Source organism: Rattus norvegicus, chromosome 3, assembly GCF_036323735.1.
Source record: "Rattus norvegicus strain BN/NHsdMcwi chromosome 3, GRCr8, whole genome shotgun sequence".
Lineage (NCBI taxonomy): Eukaryota > Metazoa > Chordata > Mammalia > Rodentia > Muridae > Rattus > Rattus norvegicus.
This window is the reverse complement of record NC_086021.1, coordinates 131879195-131904406: the sequence shown is the minus strand read 5'-3', so window position 1 is coordinate 131904406 and position 25212 is coordinate 131879195. Positions and strand designations below refer to the sequence as shown.

General features: G+C 41.5%; 1 protein-coding gene and 1 long non-coding RNA gene across 2 annotated transcripts in view; one reads left to right on the top strand and one right to left on the bottom strand.

Moving 5' to 3' along the window:
* Sema6d (semaphorin 6D) overlaps positions 1-25212 on the bottom strand; it is a 592899-nt gene that overhangs the window by 490172 nt on the left and 77515 nt on the right. The window lies entirely within an intron of this gene.
* The window catches only part of LOC134486432 (uncharacterized), a 35464-nt gene continuing 10605 nt past the window's right edge, over positions 354-25212 (top strand). Inside the window, exon 1 of the long non-coding RNA XR_010065348.1 lies at positions 354-437. This is a non-coding gene — a long non-coding RNA (uncharacterized LOC134486432). The remainder of the gene's footprint in view (positions 438-25212) is intronic.

The window sequence follows — 25212 nt, the reverse complement described above, 5'->3', positions numbered from 1 at the left end:
CACTCTTGGCAGAATCTCATAGTCAAGAGAGGAATGGTCTTCTTTCTCTCTTCCGTCAGATGTACTCTTGGGCAGTAACCATAGAACAATATCAGGGCTCCTCTGCAGGTAGCCCAGGAGCACTCTAAGGACGAGTAGCTAAGCAGCTGAGGCCACATTGCTCCACAGATGTTTCTGTATGGTGGCAGTGTGAATGGGAAGAGATCCCACCGGTTTAGGTTTGAGTACTTGGTCCTCAGTCAGATCTGTTTGGGAAGGATGGAGAGGTGTGGCAGTTCAGAAGATACGCCACTGGGGAGAGGCTCGGAGGTTTTGAAAGTCTAATGCCATTCTCGGTATGCTCTCTGCCTCCAGTTTGTGAATTGTGAGCTCTCAGAGGTTCCTGATGCCGTCCATGCCTTTTCTTCTGCCATCATGGATTCTACCCCTCTGAAACAGTAAGCCAAATTAACCACTTTCCCTTTATAAATTGTCTTGCTCGTGGCGTTTTGTCACAGTGATAGAAAAGTGATTACACCTACGGTTTTGTAAACACCAGGTTGTGTGATGGGCCATACAAATGGTAGTAATCTAGCAATGCCACAAAAATACACTTAGTGGCTGGTTACCGACTCATAAAGGCTGAGCACAGAGGAAGGCTCACCCTACACTCTAAGCTATTTGGCCAAGTTTTACAGTACTAGACATTGTCTCTAGGCTTCACTGTGAGAGAATTAGGTTCTGTTTATCTAGGGCAATGGTCCTGAGCCTTCCTTTAATACAGTTTCTCATGTTGTGGTGACCCTCAAGCACAAAAATCTTCTGTTGCTAATTCATAACTGTAATTTTGATGGTGAAATTGTAAATATCTGATATGTAGGATATCAATATACAGTTCCCAAAGGGGCCATGACCCACAGGCTGGAAACCACAGGTCTAGAAAGAGTGAGGCCTTTGGATTAATATTTGTGATAAAAATTCCAGGTGATTCATTTTAGTCTTGGTCACAGACATAAATGAAAACTGGTGCGATAGTAAACAGACTCAGCATATTTTCATTTTGCTACAAATTATTGTCTAAGTGTGAATAGATACTTCCAGGATCTTTTCACCCTGACTCATTAATAATTCATCAAGACTGAATATCAACGTTAAATATATTTGAGTGATTGCCAACTTGGCAGGACTTACAGATGATTTTTTCTGCCACATTTTACATTACCAGGCCAACTTGAGCCAATGGCCCTCTAAATACTGCACATGTGCCCAGGGGTGATGAGTGTTGGGTGTTTGTTCAGCTAAAGGGTCCTGTTCACATTGTCAACTACAACCAAGAAAAGGAAATATACACTCGTCCTCAGATCAAGAGGATGCACAACAATTTAAGTTTCATACATACTGGGCGAGTAGGAAATATTGAATTGTGTAGAAATAGTTGAGTGGGACATTTAGTAGTCATTTCTTACATGTAGTAAGAAAGTGAATAGTCTATATAAACCTTGGGTTACTTTTGCCTAAATCAGCATTCAAGTGAGCTTTTTACTTATGTGTGTGTGTGTGTGTGTGTGTGTGTGTGTGTGTTTGTGTATGTTATTTTTATAGAGTAATATATCCCTTTAGACTGAGTAGAATAATCTATACCATATTCATGTAGAAGGTGAATACAAAACATTAATCAGCCTATTTTAGCAGAATCTTATGGCCACAAAATGCCACACCTTGGACTATGGTTAAGACAATGGGTAAACCTCCCTCTGAAGATGAACTGTGGCTTTTTACAGTGGGATCAAATGAATAACCATGTGCCGAGTAAATAAGCTGAAAGACAGTTTGGGGTCTGCACTGATAAAATAGCTTAGACCTAGGACCTACTTAATTTTTGGAGTGGATGCTGTCCATCCTCACCATGAATGCTTTTTGTAAATATTAACTCATTATGCTACAGTTTTCTATGGCTGGGTCATACCAGGTATTTGGTGGCTTTGAAGAGCACAAGTGTCTCAAACACTTGAGGTAGGTCAGAAGTCTGGGATGTGGCCATTCTAAACCCCCTATTCTATCAGAATGGCTGCTTTCCTTCCTGTGTGCTCTGGGCACAATGCCTCTGACTGTTTCCCTGTCTGGAGGTCAGACACCATTCCTTCATTAATGGTCCTTTCTGTCCATCTCCAAAGCTAGCAGAGGCTGAGCGGAGTCCTTCTCACTGCAGCACTCCCACCTTGCTCCACAGTCATATCATCGCTGGCTCGTGACCCTCCTCTCTGTCTTTTGTCTTTTAAGGACATTTCTGATTACACTGGACACACCTCTAATCTCCTAAGTCCTAATTTAATCACAGTTGCCCTGTCACTTTTGACATGAAGACAATGTGCTTACAGTTTCTGTAGATTAAGATATGGATGTAGTGGGGGTAGGGTGGGGCCATTACTACAATGGGCATGGCCTTCTTTTTCCCATTTTTCCATTTTTTAAAATTTGACAAGAAAAGCTTGCTTTAGTCACATAAAGCCAGCAAGGAGCACAAAGGCTGTGTACATGGGGGCTGGGAGGTTTTGTAACAGAAACTATTTCCTGAATCAGTATTATCCTAAAAGTTGACAAAAGGTTACAGGATAATAAAAACAACACAAATAATAAAGAAGTCACCCATCGTCTCCTTAGTGTCTTTTAATGATGTATAAATTGGAACAAATTAATTATTCACTCTGAGCTTTAGTTCTCCACATCCATGGACTAAGCTTTGAGGACTAGTCTTTGAGGACTTTGCAGAAGGCAGTGATTAGGGTTGGGGCATAAGTAAACCTACTCTTTGAGCCTTGCTAAAAATGAATCAAGAATGTCTCTCATCCCAAACCAAATTTATGGGTGCCGGAATGGGAGCTTGAAAGGAGAAGATTTACCACGCAGAATCTACTTGTGCTGTGAAAGTACTGCCTAGCGGTGGAAGGAAAGGCGGACATACATCCATGTGCACGCCACTGGTCTGGGTGATCTGGTTTTGTTTCTGTTTTTGGTGTTGTTGTTTCTAGAAGTCACCACCACCTTCTGCACACCTCACCAGGACTCAGCCTTGTGCTGCACACAGCCAGCACTCCAGCACTCTGTGAATGTTTTATCCTGAATACACTCTTCTGTGCTCACCTAAAATATAAAAAATAAAGTCTCTCAGCTTCCCTTTCTTCTTATTTTCAAGTGCACCCGGTTCACTTAGCAGTACAGACTTTACAAGAGCAATCAGCCAGAATGAAATGCCCTAAAGACTGTAAAGTAAGCATCAGAGTCGCCTGCTGAGGGGGCGACCTTGGAGTTAGCAGCAGGCTAGCACTACCTATGAGCCACCAAGTGGCTGGGGCTTGGATGGGAGAGAGCCAAGCTGCCTGATCTGCTGATCCAATTAATCCCCAAGTTTGCTCAGATTAATCAGAATTTCCAAATCTTCCAAGGCTCTCTAATGCCCATTTAATAGCTACATCAAGAATAAACACTTGCTAATCTGTTCATGTCACATCCATGGCCATTAGTTGAGGAGGTTGGTTCCTCTGAACGACTGCTAAGGGCTTCTTCAAAGAGAAATGACAGAATTGGCATTCATAATTCTCCACACTGCAGTCCAAGTTGTTTATAGCACTTACACATATGTGCCTGTAATTTTCCATCAAGAATCTACAGTTTTATTATTGTTAGCTGCCTTCTGGTAGACAGTCCCTGCAAAGGGACAATTTTGATGGATGCAATTTACTCAAGTGTATTTAACATATCACGTCCTGAGTAGTTTGTCATCTGCAACAACAATACAAATATTTTGATTTATGTTGAGCTCATTAATTATTTCCTCGCCAGATCCTAATTTGGAGAAACTCCATGTGTTATTTATTTATTTATTTATTTATTTATTTATTTATTTATTTATTATTTCCCCCTTTTCATGCAACCTAAAGCCATCCTGGAGTCCTGATTGGGTCAATTGTTGTTTACTGGCCAGTGCGGATAGGCTTATTGCCCCCCTTGCCAAAGGTAAATATCCCAAAGGGACCCAAAAATATGCCGAATGAAAACATTAGTGCTTTAATTTGAGTAAAAACAGTCTTCAAAGGTTATGCGCTGTGAGGGAGATTTGGCTTATTAAGTAGGCTGGGAGCTGGTAAATCACGGAAGCTCTTCCAAGCTGCACAAGTTGTATTCCAACCTGGTTATTTGAAGCAGACCTGCATGGGGAAATGGAGCGCTCAGGTAGAACGCCATAATGGGTCCAGCCGGTATATTCTATAAGGACCAGAAGACTCTCTGCTAAGTGGCATTGCAGCTAGCCTGATTCCCTAGCTCACCCGACACCCCAGCCTCCACCTCTACCATCTTCCCCATAACTTTTTGTCCCTCTTTGTTACCTTTTCTGCTGATCCAACACAGCTTTGAGCAGGCCATGGTCTGACTGGCCATTTTAAAGGCAAAGCTGGGAATGTCAGCTCTGGACACCACTGCTGCCATTCTGAGGTGTGACTGAGATAGGACAGGAATGCAGCATGGTGTCTGCAGCACAGAAGACAATACTAACTGATGATCATGTAGCTCTCATTATTCTCTTCACAAGAGGAGGAGGAGAGAAGACAATATGATAGGAAGACAGCAAAGAGCCACAAAGGCAAAGAATAGAGCTTAGAGAATCGGCTGAGGGAGAGAGCAGGAAGAAAGACCTGTGCTGGGAGAAGAAACCCAGACTGAACACATCAGACATCCCCTAACTCTTGCCAACTGAACACTTCAGACATCCCCTAACTCTTGCCAGATCTTCAGCCTGCTAAGGACTGACTTGAACGCAAAGCAGACAGAGCAGCCCCCCACCATCCGCTGCCACTGTGCCTAGAGCAATGCAACCCCTGGGAGGTGTTGAGACTGGATGTTACACCCAGTGGCTCCAATTCAGTTCTTTAGTGGCACCAGTGGGAACTTCAGAACCTCTTCTAATTCTGTATCAAACAGTTCTTTCCTGCAGGTACACTCACGCTGCAAGCTGTCCTAAATGCTTCTGGTATTTTTAACATCCCCTTTATTGATGTTTAGAATAAAGGTATACATTCCCAGGGAGAAGAAAAACCAACCAACCAAATAAGCAAAAAAAGAAAAGAAAGAAAGAAAGAAAAATCCTTTCCCCTCCCTCATACATTAAGCTAAGCTTTAAAAGTCATAAATAGCTTACAGGAAGACACAGTGGAGGACTCAGGAGGCTGGGAGCCTGGCTAGGCTCTGAAGCCTCTACCTCATGTTCCCACCCCCTGGAAGGCTTGGCTCATTTCCCGCTTCTCATCACTCCCAACACTGCTGTACTTGTTAACTGCTCCGTTCTAAAAGAGATTCCGTTAGACTGTAAATCGTATCATGTTGCTTCACCCATACAGAACACTGTACGTCACCAGAAAATACAAAGTTCTCAGCACCCCAGCCAACACACCTTGACAATTCTTTGCACCTTGAAACTCAATAAATTCGTCCTAGATGGAGTCACTAACTTTGGCTTCAGCCCCTCGAGCCACTTATCTCCTTTTCTAGAAGCTCAAAGCCTCTTGTACTTTACATGCCTGCCAGGTTTCCTCTTACCATGGAACTGTCTTCACTTTACCCCATGAATCCTTGCATTTATTGTGAACTTAACCCCACCCACACTCCCACGGAAAGGAGACTTTGCTAACACCCTTAGCGCCCTGTCTCGCCAATGTTTAAACCTCCCAAACCCTCTTCACAATGTGTGCTCACATACCTTCACTCATTCACAAAGCCCACAACTGCCTGTGAGGAGGCGACCTATGAATCTCCATAAAATCCTCAGCACCTAGGTCAATGCCTCAAACGAAGTGGATGTGGATTCAGAATTTAATGACTAAATAGATCAAATCTTTGAGGCTTTGACATTTTATCCAAAAACAGTCTGACATTTTATAACTACACTTTGATCCCGTTAGAAATAAGTTTGTGGGGCATGAATGGGATATCGCAGGCCACACCGAAGGGGACCAAGCAACGTACCATATAAAAAAGACAGTCATTGATTAGATCTGTATCATTCACCAGAAGACAGTAGAATAAAAGAAAGCTTCTAGATTCATATGCAGGAAATAAAAGTGAAAAATAACGCTAGTTATAGTTGAAATATCTGCTCTATAAAACAATTGAGAAGTGACAAGAACATCCTGTACCTTTAGAGTCTAAATACTTCCAATATAAACATATAATTTTAAATATATTATTTGTTCTGTTTGGAGCAGCTGACTTGGCATTCTCCTGTCTATCACCAGTGGTAATCTATTCAGCAAACTGGCTGGCAACAGGAAGTCCCTGATTTGTGTGTGCCCTTGAAAAATAAAGCAAAAAGCAAAAGGCAAAAAAACAAAATACCTCCTCTCTGATGATTCATTTTAAAAGTGGAAAGGAACTCTCAAAATGGGTTTGTTTGGGGGAAGGATGGAAGGGCTGCATTATAATTGCAGCCATTTTCTTTTCATAGACAAAAATGTAAAGACGACTTTGAGAATTCCACTTGCCTCTCTCCTTTCCCACCCAGCCATGTGCCTGCCAATTCTCCTTTCTGAACAGCAGTCTTAAAGGGATGCAGGGATGCAGGTGTTAGAACACATTCATATGGAAAACGCTCCTCTACCGAGGCCCAGAATTGTGTGGCTGTTTATGGCCCAGCTAGCTCATCCTCAGAGGAAACCGTGCTTTTCCACTGCTCCTCTCATACCTGATAACACTCCCTGTGTTACAGTCTACATCTCCAAAGAAATCCCCCTTAAAACAATAGACTCCCCTTTTCACTTTCACACCGGTATAAAATATGTCCGGGCACATAAAATGCTTTCCAGGTGGTATCCCTTTTTGCTTTATCTTTCTGACTCGCCCAGTCCCAACGAATAACAAAATACATAAAGGCAAGGTGGTCCTCTGTTGCACAGGCACAGGCTCTGTTGCATTCATTAGCCACAGGTTTTTGTGACTCCAATTTTCAGTGTGCTAGGCTGGCATAAAGTGGGTGGTGGCATAGCACTGCTATTTCTAAAAGTTGCCTTACCCAGTTCAGTGTCCCTGATGCATGAGCGTGTGTGCAGCTCTGCAGGGCCTATAGCTGGTGTGGCATCCTCCACCACCCTTCAGGGAAACAATCTAGTGAGGGAGGGAGGGTGAGTGGGGAGATGTGGAATAGATGCTGGATCAGAAACCCGAGTTCTTAATTAAACTGAAAAGCAGATGTGTGACTTTCACCTCTAACAGATTAGCACAAACAATTGATTAAATCAGAAAATTGACATCTGGATGATTCAACGGATTTGCCCTAGAGAAAGCATGACTAAATTTTGACTCATTTGAACCAGTAGGAGAGCACTGGCCTCCCTGTGGAAAGAGTATTAGGCATTCGATTGGTGAATCTTTCAGCTAACAATGAAACAGATATGTGAGTGCCAAAAAACCTGAGAGAAACGCCTTAGCTACATTGAGAAGACAAAATTAAACAAACAAAAAACAAAGTACATACATAAACATACACAGCACAACACACACACACACACACACACACACACACTAGCTAGAACAATAATAAACTGAAATAGCTGAATAATAATAAACCCGATGGATTGGGCTGGAGAGATGGTTCATGGGTTAAGAGTACATTGTTCTTACCAATGGCCCTGGTTCGATTCCCATACCCACATGGGCTTTCACAGCCTCATAGAGCAGGTACACATATGACATATAGATTAAATACCTGTACACATAAGTTAAAATGCATAGTAAAGCCTAAGAATGAAGAAAATGTAAAAACACCTGGATGAATCACCATCCCTGATTTCGAGTTGCACTGCAGAGTTATAGTAATAAAACCCACATGGTATTGGCATAGAGACAGACAGGTTAATCAATTGAATGAAATTAAAGACCCAGACATAAATGCACACACTGATAGACACCTGTTTTCTGATGAAAAAAATTATAGCATCTTCAACAAATGGTGCTGGTGAAACTTTATGTCTCCAAGTAGCAGAATCCAAATAGATCCATCCTTAGCATCTGCACGAAACTCAATTTCAAATGGATCAAAGACCAAAACATGGAACCAGGTACGCTAAAACCGAAAGAAGAGAAACTGGGAGATAGCCTTGAAGTCACTGGCACAGGAAGACTTTCTAAACAGAGCGCTGTTAGCACAGGCACTAAGATCAACAATTAATAAATGTGATCTTGTGAAATCGAGAAGCTTCTGCATAGCAAAGACAAAGAGGCAGCCTACTGAATGAAAAACAAAAAAAAACTTGATCAACTCCACATCTGATAGAGACTAATACCCCAACCATATAAACAAACAAATACCAAGAAAACAAATAATGCCAGGTAACGAACAGGGTACAAATCTAAAGAGAATTCTTGAAACTTAAATGGCTGAGGAACATTTAAAGGAATGCTGAACATCCTTAGCCATCAGGGAAATGCAAATCAAAAGTACATTGAGATTTCATCTCATACCTGTCAGAATGACTAAGATCAATAAAACAAGTGACAGCTCTTGCTGGCGAGGATGGCAAGTAAGAGGAACAGTCATCCATTGCTTGTGGGAGTGCAAATTCATTCAGCCTTACGGGCATCAGTGTGGTGGCTCCTCGAGAGATGGGACTCAATCTAGTTCAAGGTCCAGCTGCACCCCTCTTTGGCATTTATCCAAAGGATGCTTCATCCTATAACAGAGACCCTTGCTCCTCATTGGCCTTTTCATAATAGCCAGAAATTCGAAACAACGTTGATGTCCCTCAACGAATGAATGGTTAAAGGAAACGTGGTTCATTTACAAAATGGAATATTAGTGATTTAAAAAAAAAGCAAAATCATGAAATTCCTAGGTAAATGGATGTAAGAAAAAATGATCAGAGTGAGGTATCTCACACACAGAAAGACAAACATGGTATATAGTCACTTAAAGGTTTATTTCAAGGTAGTAATTCAACCCAGGTACAATCTGGAAAACCATAAAGGTTAGGTATAAAGTAAGAGACTGCGAGGTGGAAAAGAGGGGACAAATAGATAACCCTAGAAAGGGAAATGGAATAGATATGAGTGGATGAGAGGGGTGGGGACTGGAACAGGAGGGTGAAGTAGAAAGGGTGAAGGGAGAGGGGAATAAGATTGGAATGAGGGAAGAGCGAGCTAAAATTATGGGACAATTGTGTGGCAGTATGTGAACGGAGTATAGTTACAGCTTCCTAAAATACATACATATAGGAAGGCGATCTAAATAAAATCACCAAATAAATTGAAGATGGAGCCCCACTTGTCCACCCCTTGTCACAAAATGAAGATTCCAGTAGTGGAACTAAGTTACATCATTGAGTTGTTGGCCAAAGGCGTCTCATAGGAAACCTCCAGAAACCCAGGCTGTTGCCGAGACTAAAGGTCACTCTCTACAAACTGATTGAAGTCCCTATTGCTTAAGCCTACACCTACACAACCCATTGAACATGGAGTAGTCAAGGTGGTGTCTACATAGAGCCTTTACCCCATGTTCTAGCTTCTTTGCTTCAGAAAGGTACTCTATACACTGCCAAAAGCAAAACACAAACGTCAATATAGCCACAGAACATTTTATCTAAAATGGTGTCCTGCCTACAAGATATGCTAGTGCAATGGAGGCACAAGGTATGTGGGAGCAAAGAACCAACCAATATCTGATTTGACTTAAGGATCCCTCCACAATACAGAACTCACACTGCACAGTGCTTAGAAAGCAATGTGCAACCAGAGAGTCCAGAAGTGCAGGGCAAAACCAAATAACGGTTTTATAAGTAGTATCAAAATGACTGCCGGTGACATTCTGCTATTCTCATAGATCAGTGCCTTGCTCAGTCATCATCATAAAAGCTTCTTCCTGCATCAGATTTGAACAAGTACAAAAACTCAAAATCAGACAATATGCAGAGATCTAGAGACCTTGGGACCCTCAGCCCGAAACGGATGACGTCATCAAATCCCTCTTCTCACAGTTTTGGTAACTCTGCGGAAGAGGAGGCAGAAAGAGTGTAAGAGCCACAGTACATAATGGACTCCAAGTGAACAACGTCCTCTAAACCAACAGGACTGATGCAAGCAGGAACTCCACAGTGACTGGGGCAGCATACAGCGAGCTTGTAAGTATCTGTACCTGATGCAATCCTAGAGGTGAAAGAACACAGGCCCCTCTAACCCAGAAGCAATCTCCAACTGACAATCGCTTGTACATAAAATTTAGTTTTCTCCAAGGGAGCAAACTGGGGAAACAAACTACTCTTTTAAAGGTAGGCTGCTTGCCCTGCAGTAGCTGGCCAGCAGAAGACGAACTCAACTGCATCTTTAGAGCTTCCTTTCACATTGTGTGTGTCACAGTGTTCCCTCTTTTGTGTCTTTCTTTTAAAAACTTATTATTTTTTAATCTTTATTTTTTTTCCATATATATTTTCTTCTCTCTTTTACTCTATAGGCCCTTCATATATGTATTATGCCTTCCTGAGTATGTGAATGAGTGTGTTTGTTTCTTGTGCCTTCTCTTGGGTGCTTCCTTTCTTTCTTCCTTTTTTTCTTCCTTTTTTTCTTCCTTCCTTCCTTCCTTTCTTTCTTTCTTTCTTTCTTTCTTTCATTCTTTTTCCCTATTCTGATGTATTAGCATTCGTTTTATCTTATTATATATTATTTTATTTGATTGTTCTACCATGGAAACCTGTTGTTTCCTCATGAGAGACAGAAAGTGGGTGGATCCAGTTGAGAGGAGAGGTAGAGGGGGAGAAGAAGGAAGGGAACTATAACCTGAATGCATTATGTGAGAAAACAAAGTCTATTTTCAGTGAAAGGGGGAAAAATAGCCTCTGGGGTTTGGTTTATGTAGGTTGATTTCGTTATGCAGGTGAAGGCAGATACAAGAAGAAACAAAGTCTGTCGTTGGACAAGAAGGGAGTCAGGAACAGAGGTTTTAGAAGAAAGGGAGAGGCAGAAAGGAGAGAAGAGGAGAAGGAACATGGAGACAGAATAAATGACCCACCACCATGCATCTCTATATAGATACAGGTTGTTATGATTATTTCTTAAGGGATGGATTTCTATAGGTCAATTATCTTATCTAGGTGGGCAGATTATATCTTTATCAATTGGTTTATTGTGTGGATGTACTGGATTAAGAATTTAACATATAACCTCGATGGATAAACTGCAGTTTATTGAGTCCTGATTTCACCAGGTTGTTGGGTGTGTGAGCAGACTCCAAGGCAGGGAGCCGTGATAGGCCGGCCCATGCTGGACTTCTAGAACCCTGATTTTACCTGGTAGCTGGAACCTGAGAGTTCACAGCTAGCAGGGATTTGCAGGGAGAGATAGTAATCAGAGATAAATTGTGGTTCCTTCCATAAGGTCCGACAGGTGCCGGAACTAACTTCAGGGACCAGAGTGACAAGGTGCCATGCTGGAAGGGTCAGCAGATCGCCAGGGTCAGCGAGTACTTGGAGGCAGCCTGGAGCCACTGAGATAAAAGTACTCTGCAGTGCCATGTGGCCCTACAGGGGCTGGTGCTCGTGCCTGATAAAAGGTTTAGATATTTTTTAATATTTACTGCAACAGGTTTAGACCTAAGTGGCAGTAAGTATAGGACAGGGTGCAAGAGACATGGAATGGGGTTTTATCTCTGGTGGATTTGCACCTGATGATCATTCTGCACCTTGGTCTAACAGTACACCTCTCACATAATTTTCTCGTCCATAACAAGCTGTTGGTGGACACTTTAGGGCAATTTTGAGGACTTGCACCCTGTAAAAAGACACTCTCCTCTAAACAGCCAAGCTGGTCCCTGCACATACTTCCTTCTTGCTTGGAAAGCCCCAGCAGCTTGATGAAATCAACATAGGGCCTTGAAAAGAACGATGCTGCACAGGCCAACACACTGGCCCATGCGAAGGGGAAGACACATGCAGAAGAGAGCCAGTGTCTGAGTTGTTGCAACCATGGCATCATGGCTCCCACTGCAGTTACATAAAATAACATTTGCAAAAACAATTTCTTATGCATATTCACCTAATCTCTTAAGCATGTAAAAATTTAAAAGACTTAAAGAACAAAACACCTTCCTCTCATTACAAGGGACAGGCTGCTTAGAATGGGCCTTTCTGCAAGTTTGTGGCTGGAACCTCATAGCCAGGGCTGTTCTTGTCAATCCCCTGCCCTTTCTACTCTTCTGGCTTTCTTAGCAGCCTAGGGCTAAGCTAAGGCTGAAAGCGTCTTAATGGCCTCTTTCAAAGGCGACAAGATGAATGAAATATTGCACAAGAGAATTAAAGGGTTGGGTTTTGGTCCACACTGCCCAGAGAGGAAGAGCTAATCATTCTCAAACACTGAGACACTGAGCCCGTTGCCTCCCATCTCTGTCTCGCTCAGTTGTTCATAACTGGGAAGACAGGAATAAAAATGTATGTTGCATCCACATTCTGCCTTCTGCGCAGCCTTTCAGCTAGAGGCTGAGAAAAGGAAGGTTTCTCTAAGTGCAGAGGGGGAGTCCTGCAGGGAAAGACCGGGGGCATTCTGCCAAGGGTGCCTGGGGCTTTCTTTTCTTCTTCTTTTTTAATGCAAGGATCATTTCATTATTTATAATAGCTGTCCTTTTCTACCTCAAGAGAAAGCCAGAGAGAGGAATATGGACACACTCTTTTTATAATCTGAAATTTTATGTCTTGGTTTTGAGAGGATTTTTTTTTAAAAAAAGAAGTAACTAGCAGCCTCTCAGTGTGGGGGTGGAGGTGGGTGGGGGTGGAGGTGCAGTGGGGGTGGGGATTCCCACAGTTGTTTTCACACTCTCTTCAGAACTCTGTAGCCATTAGCTTCTCAGAGGACACAGCTCTGAAAAGTACTTTTAGAGTACAGTTCTGACATTTCTTTTCAGGCGTTTCTTAAGACTGTTGGAATTTGAACAACAAAGTGAGTGTCTTCAACCCCAGGCCAGCCTCTGCATGCTACTGGCCTGACAGACAGCTCTCCTGACATGGCAGAATAAATACTCCTAACACCAAAAGCAATTTGAAAAAAGAAAGGAGAGATAGAAAGACAGATGATAGACAGACAGACACACACATAGAGGGAGGGAGGGAGGAAGTGAAAGAGAGAGAAAAGGAGAGAGAGAGAGAGAGAGAGAGAGAGAGAGAGAGAGAGAGAGAGAGAGAGAGAGAGAAATAGAGATTGATTTTAAAGACTAACAACAGGCATGTTGGAAAAGGACTTAATTGAGTCCATTTCTTTCCATACACAGAAGTGGCAGAATGGTCACCAGAGACAAAAATCCAATGAATTGAACATACTAGACAGTTTAATTACAGAAAATTGGGTGTTCCTGCCACAATCATGTATAGTAATTGCACATGTTGCTGCACTAAACCAGTTGTAGGCTGACTAGACAAAAGACAAGGATGAGTTTCCCATTACCCCTTGCTATCATCAATACAGCTGGTGGTCATTAATAGGACATCAAGGCAGATAGTAACTGTGAGCATGGTACCGTGCAAAGGTCCCATAGCAAGCAGTGTATCATACCATGAGATTGCTTAGAGCATCTCCTATGGAAAGATGGAGAAGCCTGCCCAGCAGCACCAGCCTTAAACCCAAGAACCCAGCTGCTCTTAACTCAAGGTAAGGTCAATGCTACCTGCCCATCACCAGTGAAGAGTAGAAACTAAGCCAATCTGATCCTAAATACAAGGTGTATGCTTGTAAGGACAGACAGCTTAGTAAGAAGTTGCTGGAATGCTTACAGAATATGAACAAGAGAACCCAGTGAAGATTTAGAACCAAGAAATGACAGCAAAAAGTCACGTGGGCATTCAATGCTTCGTAGAGTTGAAATGTGTGACAATCAAGTCCAGTGTCAACGAATGATGCCCAGAGAAGCCTGGCTGCGCCAGGAAGAAAAGACCCAAGTAGCCCACAAGGCATCTACTCTGCTCTGCCTCCAACCTTTCGGCAGTCATTTTGATCCTATGACTACCACACTCTGAACTTAGACGATTTTTTCCCCAAGAATTAAATCATTCTACTATGAGATTGGATTCAGTAATTTCAGAAAGAAACACAAGAAAATCAATTTCCTGATAAAGAAAAGAAAATCTCATCAAGAGCTCTCAGGAGACAGGCTACACGGACAGATGAATGCATCTGAGGAAAGGAAACAAAGACACTGCCCAGCGACACGAAATGAATAGCAAATATTTGAATTGGTGATCCTTCTCAGTCAAAGGCCATTAAAACTAAGGACTGTGTTCTCCATCTAAGTCATTGTCTAGTCCAGAGGAACTAGACTAGGGTGTCAGGCATCATGCATATAAACTGTGGCTCAGTACTTGGACCATGTAAGCACTGTCTGTCTGTCTGTCTCCATGTTGAGCTGTCTGTGTTGTCCTTCTGTGGAACCCTAGGTAGGTTAGGTTCGGCAGTGTGTGCACCAGTGAGCTCATAGGCTAAGTCTCAGGATCCAACTCCTCACACTCAGGGGTAATAAGACTTCCTGAAGATTCGAAATGCAATTGTTGTTTTAAAAACCCATCTGTTTTAAAAAGAAAATATTGCCAAGAGTTGCTTAAAAAAATTGAAGTTTTTCACCTTTGCTCAACAACTGCTAAGTAAATTAGGCCTTTGGTTTATGAGGAATCATGACATATGTTCAAAGTGATTTTATATGCCAGCAGGTGAGTAGACATGTGCTTCCAGCTTTTCTTCCCCTCCTGCATCCCATTGTACATTCTGAAAGGGGAAGGCACTATACTTTTTTAAATATTACATAAGTTTCTGCCATACTTCTGAATGGAATGGCCTTTCAACCAGTGTTCAACATTCATCAAAAGTGTAAAGAATGGAGCAGTTATTGCTCTCTTTTGCATTTCTCTCTTTTTAAAAGGTGGCATTACTTATTTCAATGTGTTTCTCCTACATTTGAGGAAAAAACGTTTTCTGAGAAACAAAAAGTAGAAATTCTCTTGGAAGCTTACGTATACTTGAAATATCTTTACAAACAGGTCAGCAGGCTGCCTTGATTTTACAGGAGACCAAAGTCAAAAACTTTGCAATGACTATTTTTGTGCTAATCCAGAGAGAAGAAAACAGAAAAAAATTATTGGAAGATTGTTATAGCTGAGATAATAATAATCACAAGAGGCCCATCAGAAAACGAGATACTATCAAGTATTAATAATGACAGTAATAATGGGGTAATAATATGCAATGTATAGATACTGGAAGACACTAGATTGAAAATCACCCAGCTATAGATAGAGAAACAGAAGTGGACCATATATATATAGACCAAACTGTCATATATATATAGACATATATATATATATAGACAACTTAAAATGAAGTTTTACTAGCGAGATGAATGTACCTTTGTGTTTCTGAGATGAAAATAATTTTTTTCCCTGTCAAACGGGCAGCATGTGGCCAGAGGCTCTAAGGAGATGTTTCCTCCCCAGGATCACCTAGTGAATCTTTACTTAAAGAGCACCCAACTGCCTTTGTCTTTTTACAGACAGTTAACATACCTGATAGAAAGCCCGCCTCTCCCAGGCAATAACTTCCACTTTCCTAGGTGGCATCCCTGTAAACCGAAGATCTTCATTCTTTGGTTTGGAGATGAGGAAGAGGCAGGCAGGGCTCAGGGAGGGCTTTAGTCAGCCTTCAGTCCTATCCCAGATGTGTGGGTATGGAGACTCCAGTGTGGAGTTCTTCCCTTGTTTACAGAAGTGGTTGAAAGACCATGAGTGTGAAAAGCTGGGGCTACAGTAGGCACAACTGCGCCCTTGGACACAGGTTTCTTCTCTGAAGACTGAGGCAGCATTTCTTCTACAGTCATCCATAAACTAGGAGACCCTTCTGTTCTGGGGTTTTCAGAAACTCCCTGTATAATCACATTTCATGGTCTTCCAGTTTCCATCTTAGATCCCTGGTTTTCTTTTTTATTTCTCTGCCAGCTGTTACTGGATAAAATGATACTCGTGACATGATCCTTTCTCCCGGCAGAATGGTAGTCACTGGAGACCTGGGAGAGCCTGAATGGATATCACTAAATATCACATTTACTAAAACAAATGAACACCCTGCCCTAAGGTCTGGACAGATATATAAGCTGTATGAAATGATAAGAAGAACAACACAAAGCATGCCATTATAAAGCAATGGCCATTTTCACTACAGCGCTTCAAGGTCTAAGTTGTTCAAGTAAGTTATATGACTCTGTTTAGAAAAGCATTTATTCTACATCTGAAAATACAAGTATGAATATAGATGCATGTGTATGAGTAAATTGATTTACGTGCAGTAACATATTAGCTAAATGTGTTATTTCTAGCCATATAAATACAAAGAATTTAAATGTATACATTTAGTCATTAAAATATCTCAATTATTATTTAATGAAAAGAATGCTTTTAACTATGTTTAATAATGTCATCCTATCTATACAGAAGGATGATTCTTCGCCTCCTAGTTTTTCAGTGTTTTCGTTTCTTCTTCCACTCCAGTTAAGTTCCCATAGAACGGGTAGAAGTCAGCGCCCTCTGAGCATGTAAGACTGAAAGTTAAATGAGACATTCTCATTTTATTTTTATGAAAAGGAATGTTGTGAATGTTGCATTGTTTTCGGATCTGGGTTACTACTTGGCATGCCATGGGCGACACGGATGACCCTGGTGGGCTCAGGCATTCCAGTTCTACTTGAAAGCTTTGCACCAACCAATTCCTGTGATTTCTGTTATGCATTTGGCTTTTACTGGCGAGATGAATGCACCCTTGTGTTTCTGAGATGAGAATAATTTTTTTCCCCTGTCAAATGGGCAGCATGTGGCCAGAGGCTCTAAGGAGAGATGTTTCCTCCCCAGGATCACCTAGTGAATCTTTACTTAAAGAGCACCCAACTGCCTTTGTCTTTTTACAGGCAGTTAACATACCTGATAGAAGCCCGCCTCTCCCAGGCAGTAACTTCCACTTTCCCAGGATGACGTTAGAGCCACGCTGCTTCTTCTAACCAGGAGGCCGCCACCACATCAGTCCCAGGACCAACATGGGAGGCAGAATCCAGGATTCTTGGGGCATGCAGGCTCCCCTCTCCTCTTCTCCACCTTCAGTGGCAGCCTGAAACACCCTGCCTTTTATTGTCCTGGTGTTCTTGTTAGCCTCTCTACCCCCTGAAGCTTTATGCTTCTGAAGTTTCTGCAGGATTGAACACACTCAGTTCTCAATTCACTTCTCTAGCAGCAGCAGTAGCCCCAGAGGAGAGCTGGCTTCTCTCGAATGCTCTTGCTTTCCTGAAGACAGAACATGTTTTCCCTTTCACTGAACATCTAATCCCCTAGTTTGTTGTTATCACACTGTTTCAAAAGAAAAAAAAATATTACTCAGAATACAAATCCCGAAAAACAAATGCTTGGATCTGAATTTAGTTCACCTTTTCATCTTTATTTTGGCATGATCTGTTGGTACCCTAAAAATAAATCATCTGACACTCGATTTTCATTTTATCTCTATCTTGGTTCCAGCTACTGGGTCTCCATTATTTTTTTTTTACTCTTTCCTCCCTTTCAACTCTGGGTTGCCCAGCAACTTCAAACAGCTGGTTGCCCAAACAGGAAAGGTAAATGGGATTAACTCAGGAGGAAACTAATTGAAGAAAGCATTAGTATACTATGCCGCCAATCAGGATTCTTCCAATGGTTCCTGATTACTTTGCACTCTGCTGTCTTAAGTGAGAGTGTGGACTGTGCTGTGTACAGGTGGAGGGGCTGCCGTTGACTTGAAATAGTCACGGTAGTGGTGACAGCAGCTACCATATTCACACCAGGACCAGCTCTCTGCTGGAGAGAGGAAATAAAGTCAGGTCATAGGTCTTCCATGGCCCACTCCACTCCTGCATGGGCACTCACTGACTCGATCACATCAGGTCCTCATCTTACCACCATAGGCCACTACAGAAGTTCTGTGAGCTTAGCTAGGAGCCAGTCCTTGGTTTCAACTTCACCTCCCCTTTCCTCAAGATCCTAGATAGAGAACTACGTTTCTTAAACTGTCTAAGTCTTAATTTCAACCTTGGCAAAATCAGTTAATCAATGCCTACTTTATAGAGACATTGCACAATTACAACAGAAAGGAAAAGCAGCTACCTACAATGGTTACTGCCCAGGTTAGACCCACAAATTCACCTCTCCTTTGACTGCACAGCCCTTCATGGGAAAGCAAATGACAGTTGCCTTGACCAGTTTGGAATTTATGGCTGTATTTCCAGCATGAAGCCACAGCATATGAGTAGGATTTGAGCATGATTTTGAGAGACATGGATAGACATTAGAGCCATTTTTAAGAAGAAATGAATAGATTAGGGTGAACGATGAATCAGTAGAACTATTAATAGTATCTCTGGGTTTTAATTAATCTTTTTATTATTTGACAGTACCATAAATTTATATAATGAATTTCCATCCTCCATGCCCTCCTCCTGCTGGAATCCTTCTAACAAGTTGCCTTGCTAATTTGATCTCTCTCTCTCTCTCTCTCTCTCTCTCTCTCTCTCTCTCTCTCTCTGTGTGTGTGTGTGTGTGTGTGTGTGTGTGTGTGTGTGTGTGTGTGTGTGACTCACTGAGTTGGATTAGTTTCTTGCTTGGGTGTGATTGGGAGGATAATTATTGGAACATGAGCAACATATCTGTGGTTACACACCCAATAAACAAAACAAGAAAACCAAACCTCCCCCAACAACTGTTGTCAATAGTCCCCAGGGAAGAGTGGGGCCTCTCATGCTCTTCTCACCCTCCCCATGCATGATGAAAATTTAAAGGGCCCAGTCTTGTGAGGGTCTTGTGCAGAGAGTCACAGTGAACTGCAGAATCATGAGTATAATAGTCAGTCGTGGCAAGTTCAGAAAACATTTTCTTGCCAAGTATCCCCCAATTCAAAATTATTTCTTGAGCTCCAAACAGAAACAACAACAACAACAAAACCAACAACAACAACTATTACTACTTATTCTTATTCTTATTATTGTTAACTTATTTTATTTTATGTGAATGGGTGCATTGCCTGCATGTGTCTGTGCATCAAGTGTAGGATGATGTCCTTACGTAGCAAGGCAGGTCCAGGATAAGGCATAGCCTATCATTGGTTGAGAAGGAAGGGTAGGTGAGAAAACTTGTAAGAAATAGAGGAATCAAGATGGAGATGACGGAAGAAGATGATTCAGATCCAGGTGGTCAAGGTCAATTTTTTTATCTTGTCTAGGGAAGCGGTTTATTAATTGGCAGTGAATTTATTGTGTGGACGTATTGTGGATTGAGTATTTAACATATAAATCTAATTGCTAAATTACAGTTTCTGGAGCTTTGATTTTACCTGCCAAGAGGACAGTGTGGGAAAGAGGCTGGTAGAGAAACAGCTGATGCTTGAGGCTCCTCGGATCCCCCTAGTAAGAATGTGCAGGAATATATTATAATGCGGGAATATATTATAATATTAAGGCATCAATCAAGTGCATGCATGAACAGTGGCAGCAGGGGTCAGAAAAGGGCATCAGACTCTCTGGAACTTTGAGCCCCCATGCCGGTTCTGGGAACTGAACCTGGGTCCTCTGAAAGAGCAACAAGTGCTCTTAACTGCCACGCCACTCTCCAGTTCTACCTCTCAGATGTTTTGAGCCTGGACAATCTCAGAGATTGTTGTGGTCCCTGAGGAAGTAATGCTTTTTAAAAGGGGAAAGAGTTTATACAGAGGAAAGAAGTGAAGGGGATTCCTGAATCTTTTAAGTATATCACCACTGTCACTATTCTTCTTCTTCTTCTTTTTATTAACTTGAGTATTTCTTATATACATTTCGAGTGTTATTCCCTTTCCCGGTATCCGGGCAAACATTCCCCTCCCCCCTCCCCTTCCTTATGGGTGTTCCCCTCCCAACCCTCCCCCCATTGCCGCCCTCCCCCCACCAGTCTAGTTCACTGGGGGTTCAGTCTTAGCAGGACCCAGGGCTTCCCCTTCCACTGGTGCTCTTACTAGGATATGCATTGCTACCTATGGGGTCAGAGTCCAGGGTCAGTCCATGTATAGTCTTTGGGTAGGGGCTTAGTCCCTGGAAGCTCTGGTTGCTTGGCATTGTTGTACTTTTGGGGTCTCGAGCACCTTCAAGCTCTTCCAGTTCTTTCTCTGATTCCTTCAACGGGGGTCCTATTCTCAGTTCAGTGGTTTGCTGCTGGCATTCGCCTCTGTATTTGCTATATTCTGGCTGTGTCTCTCAGGAGCGATCTACATCCGGCTCCTGTCGGTCTGCACTTCTTTGCTTCATCCATCTTGTCTAATTGGGTGGCTATATATGTATGGGCCACATGTGGGGCAGACTCTGAATGGGTGTTCCTTCAGTCTCTGTTTTAATCTTTGCCTCTCTCTTCCCTGCCAAGGGTATTCTTGTTCCCCTTTTAAAGAAGGAGTGAAGCATTCACATTTTGATCATCTGTCTTGAGTTTCATTTGTTCTAGGCATCTAGGGTAATTCAAGCATTTGGGCTAATAGCCACTTATCAATGAGTGCATACCATGTATGTCTTTCTGTGATTGGGTTAGCTCACTCAGGATGATGTTTTCCAGTTCCAACCATTTGCCTACAAATTTCATAAAGTCGTTGTTTTTGATAGCTGAGTAATATTCCATTGTGTAGATGTACCACATTTTCTGTATCCATTCCTCTGTTGAAGGGCATCTGGGTTCTTTCCAGCTTCTGGCTATTATAAATAAGACTGCAATGAACATAGTGGAGCACGTGTCTTTTTTATATGTTGGGGCATTTTTGGGTATATGCCCAAGAGAGGTATAGCTGGATCCTCAGGCAGTTCAATGTCCAATTTTCTGAGGATTCTCCAGACTGATTTCCAGAATGGTTGTACCAGTTTGCAATCCCACCAACAATGGAGGAGTGTTCCTCTTCCTCCATATCCTCGCCAGCATCTGTTGTCCCCTGAGTTTTTGATCTTAGCCATTCTCACTGGTGTGAGGTGAAATCTCAGGGTTGTTTTGATTTGCATTTCCCTTATGACTAAAGATGTTGAACATTTCTTTAGGTGTTTCTCAGCCATTCGGCATTCCTCAGCTGTGAATTCTTTGTTTAGCTCTGAACCCCATTTTTTAATAGGGTTATTTGTTTCCCTGCGGTCTAACTTCTTGAGTTCTTTGTATATTTTGGATATAAGGCCTCTATCTGTTGTAGGATTGGTAAAGATCTTTTCCCAATCTGTTGGTTGCTGTTTTGTCCTAACCACAGTGTCCTTTGCCTTACAGAAGCTTTGCAGTTTTATGAGATCCTATTTGTCGATTCTTGATCTTAGAGCGTAAGCCATTGGTGTTTTGTTTAGGAAATTATTTCCAGTGCCCATGTGTTCCAGATGCTTCCCTAGTTTTTCTTCTATTAGTTTGAGTGTGTCTGGTTTGATGTGGAGGTCCTTGATCCACTTGAACTTAAGCTTTGTACAGGGTGATAAGCATGGATCGATCTGCATTCTTCTACATGTTGACCTCCAGTTGAACCAGCACCATTTGCTGAAAATGCTATCTTTTTTCCATTTGATGGTTTTGGCTCCTTTGTCAAAAATCAAGTGACCATAGGTGTATGGGTTCATTTCTGGGTCTTCAATTCTATTCCATTGGTCTATCTGTCTGTCTCTGTACCAATACCATGCAGTTTTTATCACTATTGCTCTGTAATACTGCTTGAGTTCAGGGATAGTGATTCCCCCTGAAGTCCTTTTATTGTTGAGGATAGCTTTAGCTATCCTGGGTTTTTTGTTATTCCAGATGAATTTGCAAATTGTTCTGTCTAACTCTTTGAAGAATTGGATTGGTATTTTGATGGGGATTGCATTGAATCTGTAGATTGCTTTTGGTAAAATGGCCATTTTTACTATATTAATCCTGCCAATCCATGAGCATGGGAGATCTTTCCATCTTCTGAGGTCTTCTTCAATTTCCTTCTTCAGTGTCTTGAAGTTCTTATTGTACAGATCTTTTACTTGCTTGGTTAAAGTCACACCGAGGTACTTTATATTATTTGGGTCTATTATGAAGGGTGTCGTTTCCCTAATTTCTTTCTCGGCTTGTTTCTCTTTTCTGTAGAGGAAGGCTACTGATTTATTTGAGTTAATTTTATACCCAGCCACTTTGCTGAAGTTGTTTATCAGCTTTAGTAGTTCTCTGGTGGAACTTTTGGGATCACTTAAATATACTATCATATCATCTGCAAACAGTGATATTTTGACTTCTTCTTTTCTGATCTGTATCCCCTTGACCTCCTTTTCTTGTCTGATTGCTCTGGCTAGAACTTCAAGAACTATATTGAATAAGTAGGGAGAGAGTGGGCAGCCTTGTCTAGTCCCTGATTTTAGTGGGATTGCTTAGAGTTTCTCTCCATTTAGTTTAATGTTAGCAACTGGTTTGCTGTATATGGCTTTTACTATGTTCAGATATGGGCCTTGAATTCCTATTCTTTCCAGGACTTTTACCATGAAGGGGTGTTGAATTTTGTCAAATGCTTTCTCAGCGTCTAATGAAATGATCATGTGGTTTTGTTCTTTCAGTTTGTTTATATAATGGATCACGTTGATGGTTTTCCGTATATTAAACCATCCCTGCATGCCTGGGATGAAGCCTACTTGGTCATGGTGGATGATTGTTTTGATGTGCTCTTGGATTCGGTTTGCCAGAATTTTGTTGAGTATTTTTGCATCGATATTCATAAGGGAAATTGGTCTGAAGTTCTCTTTCTTTGTTGTGTCTTTGTGTGGTTTAGGTATAAGAGTAATTGTGGCTTCGTAGAAGGTATTCGGTAGTGATCCATCTGTTTCAAGTTTGTGGAATAGTTTGGATAATATTAGTATGAGGTCTTCTCTGAAGGTTTGGTAGAATTCTGCACTAAACCCGTCTGGACCTGGGCTCTTTTTGGTTGGGAGACCTTTAATGACTGCTTCTATTTCCTTAGGAGTTATGGGGTTGTTTAACTGGTTTATCTGTTCCTGATTTAACTTCGGTACCTGGTATCTGTCTAGGAAATTGTCCATTTGCTGAAGATTTTCAAGTTTTGTTGAATATAGGTTTTTATAGTAAGATCTGATGATTTTTTGAATTTCCTCTGAATCTGTTGTTATGTCTCCCTTTTCATTTCTGATTTTGTTAATTTGGACGCACTATCTGTGTCCTCTCGTTAGTCTGGCTAAGGGTTTATCTATCTTGTTGATTTTCTCAAAGAACCAACTTTTGGTTCTGTTGATTCTTTCTATGGTCCTTTTTGTTTCTACTTGGTTGATTTCAGCTCTGAGTTTGATTATTTCCTGCCTTCTACTCCTCCTGGGTGTATTTGCTTCTTTTTGTTCTAGAGCTTTTAGGTGTGCTGTCAAGCTGCTGACATATGCTCTTTCCTGTTTCTTTCTGCAGGCACTCAGCGCTATGAGTTTTCCTCTTAGCACAGCTTTCATTGTGTCCCATAAGTTTGGGTATGTTGTTCCTTCATTTTCATTAAATTCTAAAAAGTTTTTAATTTCTTTCTTTATTTCTTCCTTGACCAGGTTATCATTGAGTAGAGCATTGTTCAATTTCCAAGTATATGTGGGCATTCTTCCTTGATTGTTATTGAAGACCAGTTTTAGGCTGTGGTGGTCCGATAGCACGCATGGGATTATTTCTATCTTTCTGTACCTGTTGAGGCCCGTTTTTTGACCAATTATATGGTCAATTTTGGAGAAAGTACCATGAGGAGCTGAGAAGAAGATATATCCTTTTGCTTTAGGATAGAATGTTCTATAAATATCCGTTAAGTCCATTTGGCTCATGACTTCTCTTAGTCTGTCGACATCTCTGTTCAATTTCTGTTTCCATGATCTGTCCATTGATGAGAGTGGGGTGTTGAAATCTCCCACTATTATTGTGTGAGGTGCAATGTGTGTTTTGAGCTTTAGTACGGTTTCTTATACATATGTAGGTGCCCTTGTATTTGGGGCATAGATATTTAGGATTGAGAGTTCATCTTGGTGGATTTTTCCTTTGATGAATATGAAGTGTCCTTCCTCATCTTTTTTGATGACTTTTAATTGAAAATTGATTTTATTTGATATTAGAATGGCTACTCCAGCTTGCTTCTTCTGACCATTTGCTTGGAAAATTGTTTTCCAGCCTTTCACTCTGAGGTAGTGTCTGTCTTTGTCTCTGAGGTGTGTTTCCTGTAGGCAGCAGAATGCAGGGTCCTCGTTGCGTATCCAGTTTGTTAATCTATGTCTTTTTATTGGGGAGTGGAGGCCATTGATGTGGAGAGATATTAAGGAATAGTGATTATTGCTTCCCGTTATATTCATATTTGGATGTGAGGTTATGTTTGTGTGCTTTCATTCTCTTTGTTTTGTTGCCAAGACGATCAGTTTCTTGCTTATTCTAGGGTATAGCTTGCCTCCTTATGTTGGGCTTTACCATTTATTATCCTTTGTAGTGCTGGATTTGTAGAAAGATATTGTGTAAATTTGGTTTTGTCATGGAATATCTTGGTTTCTCCATCTATGTTTATTGAGAGTTTTGCAGGATACAGTAACCTGGGCTGGCATTTGTGTTCTCTTAGTATCTGTATGACATCAGTCCAGGATCTTCTGGCCTTCATAGTTTCTGGCGAGAAGTCTGGTGTGATTCTGATAGGTCTGCCTTTATATGTTACTTTACCTTTTTCCCTTACTGCTTTTAATATTCTTTCTTTATTTTGTGCGTTTGGTGTTTTGACTATTATGTGACGGGAGGTGTTTCTTTTCTGGTCCAATCTATTTGGAGTTCTGTAAGCTTCTTGTATGCCTATGGGTATCTCTTTTTTTAGGTTAGGGAAATTTTCTTCTATGATTTTGTTGAAGATATTTACTGGTCCTTTGAGCTGGGAGTCTTCACTCTCTTCTATACCTATTATCCTTAGGTTTGATCTTCTCATTGAGTCCTGGATTTCCTGTATGTTTTGGACCAGTAGCTTTTTCTGCTTTACATTATCTTTGACAGTTGAGTCAATGATTTCTATGGAATCTTCTGCTCCTGAGATTCTCTCTTCCATCTCTTGTATTCTGTTGGTGAAGCTTGTATCTACAGCTCCTTGTCTGTTCTTTTGGTTTTCTATATCCAGGGTTGTTTCCATGTGTTCTTTCTTGATTGCTTCTATTTCCATTTT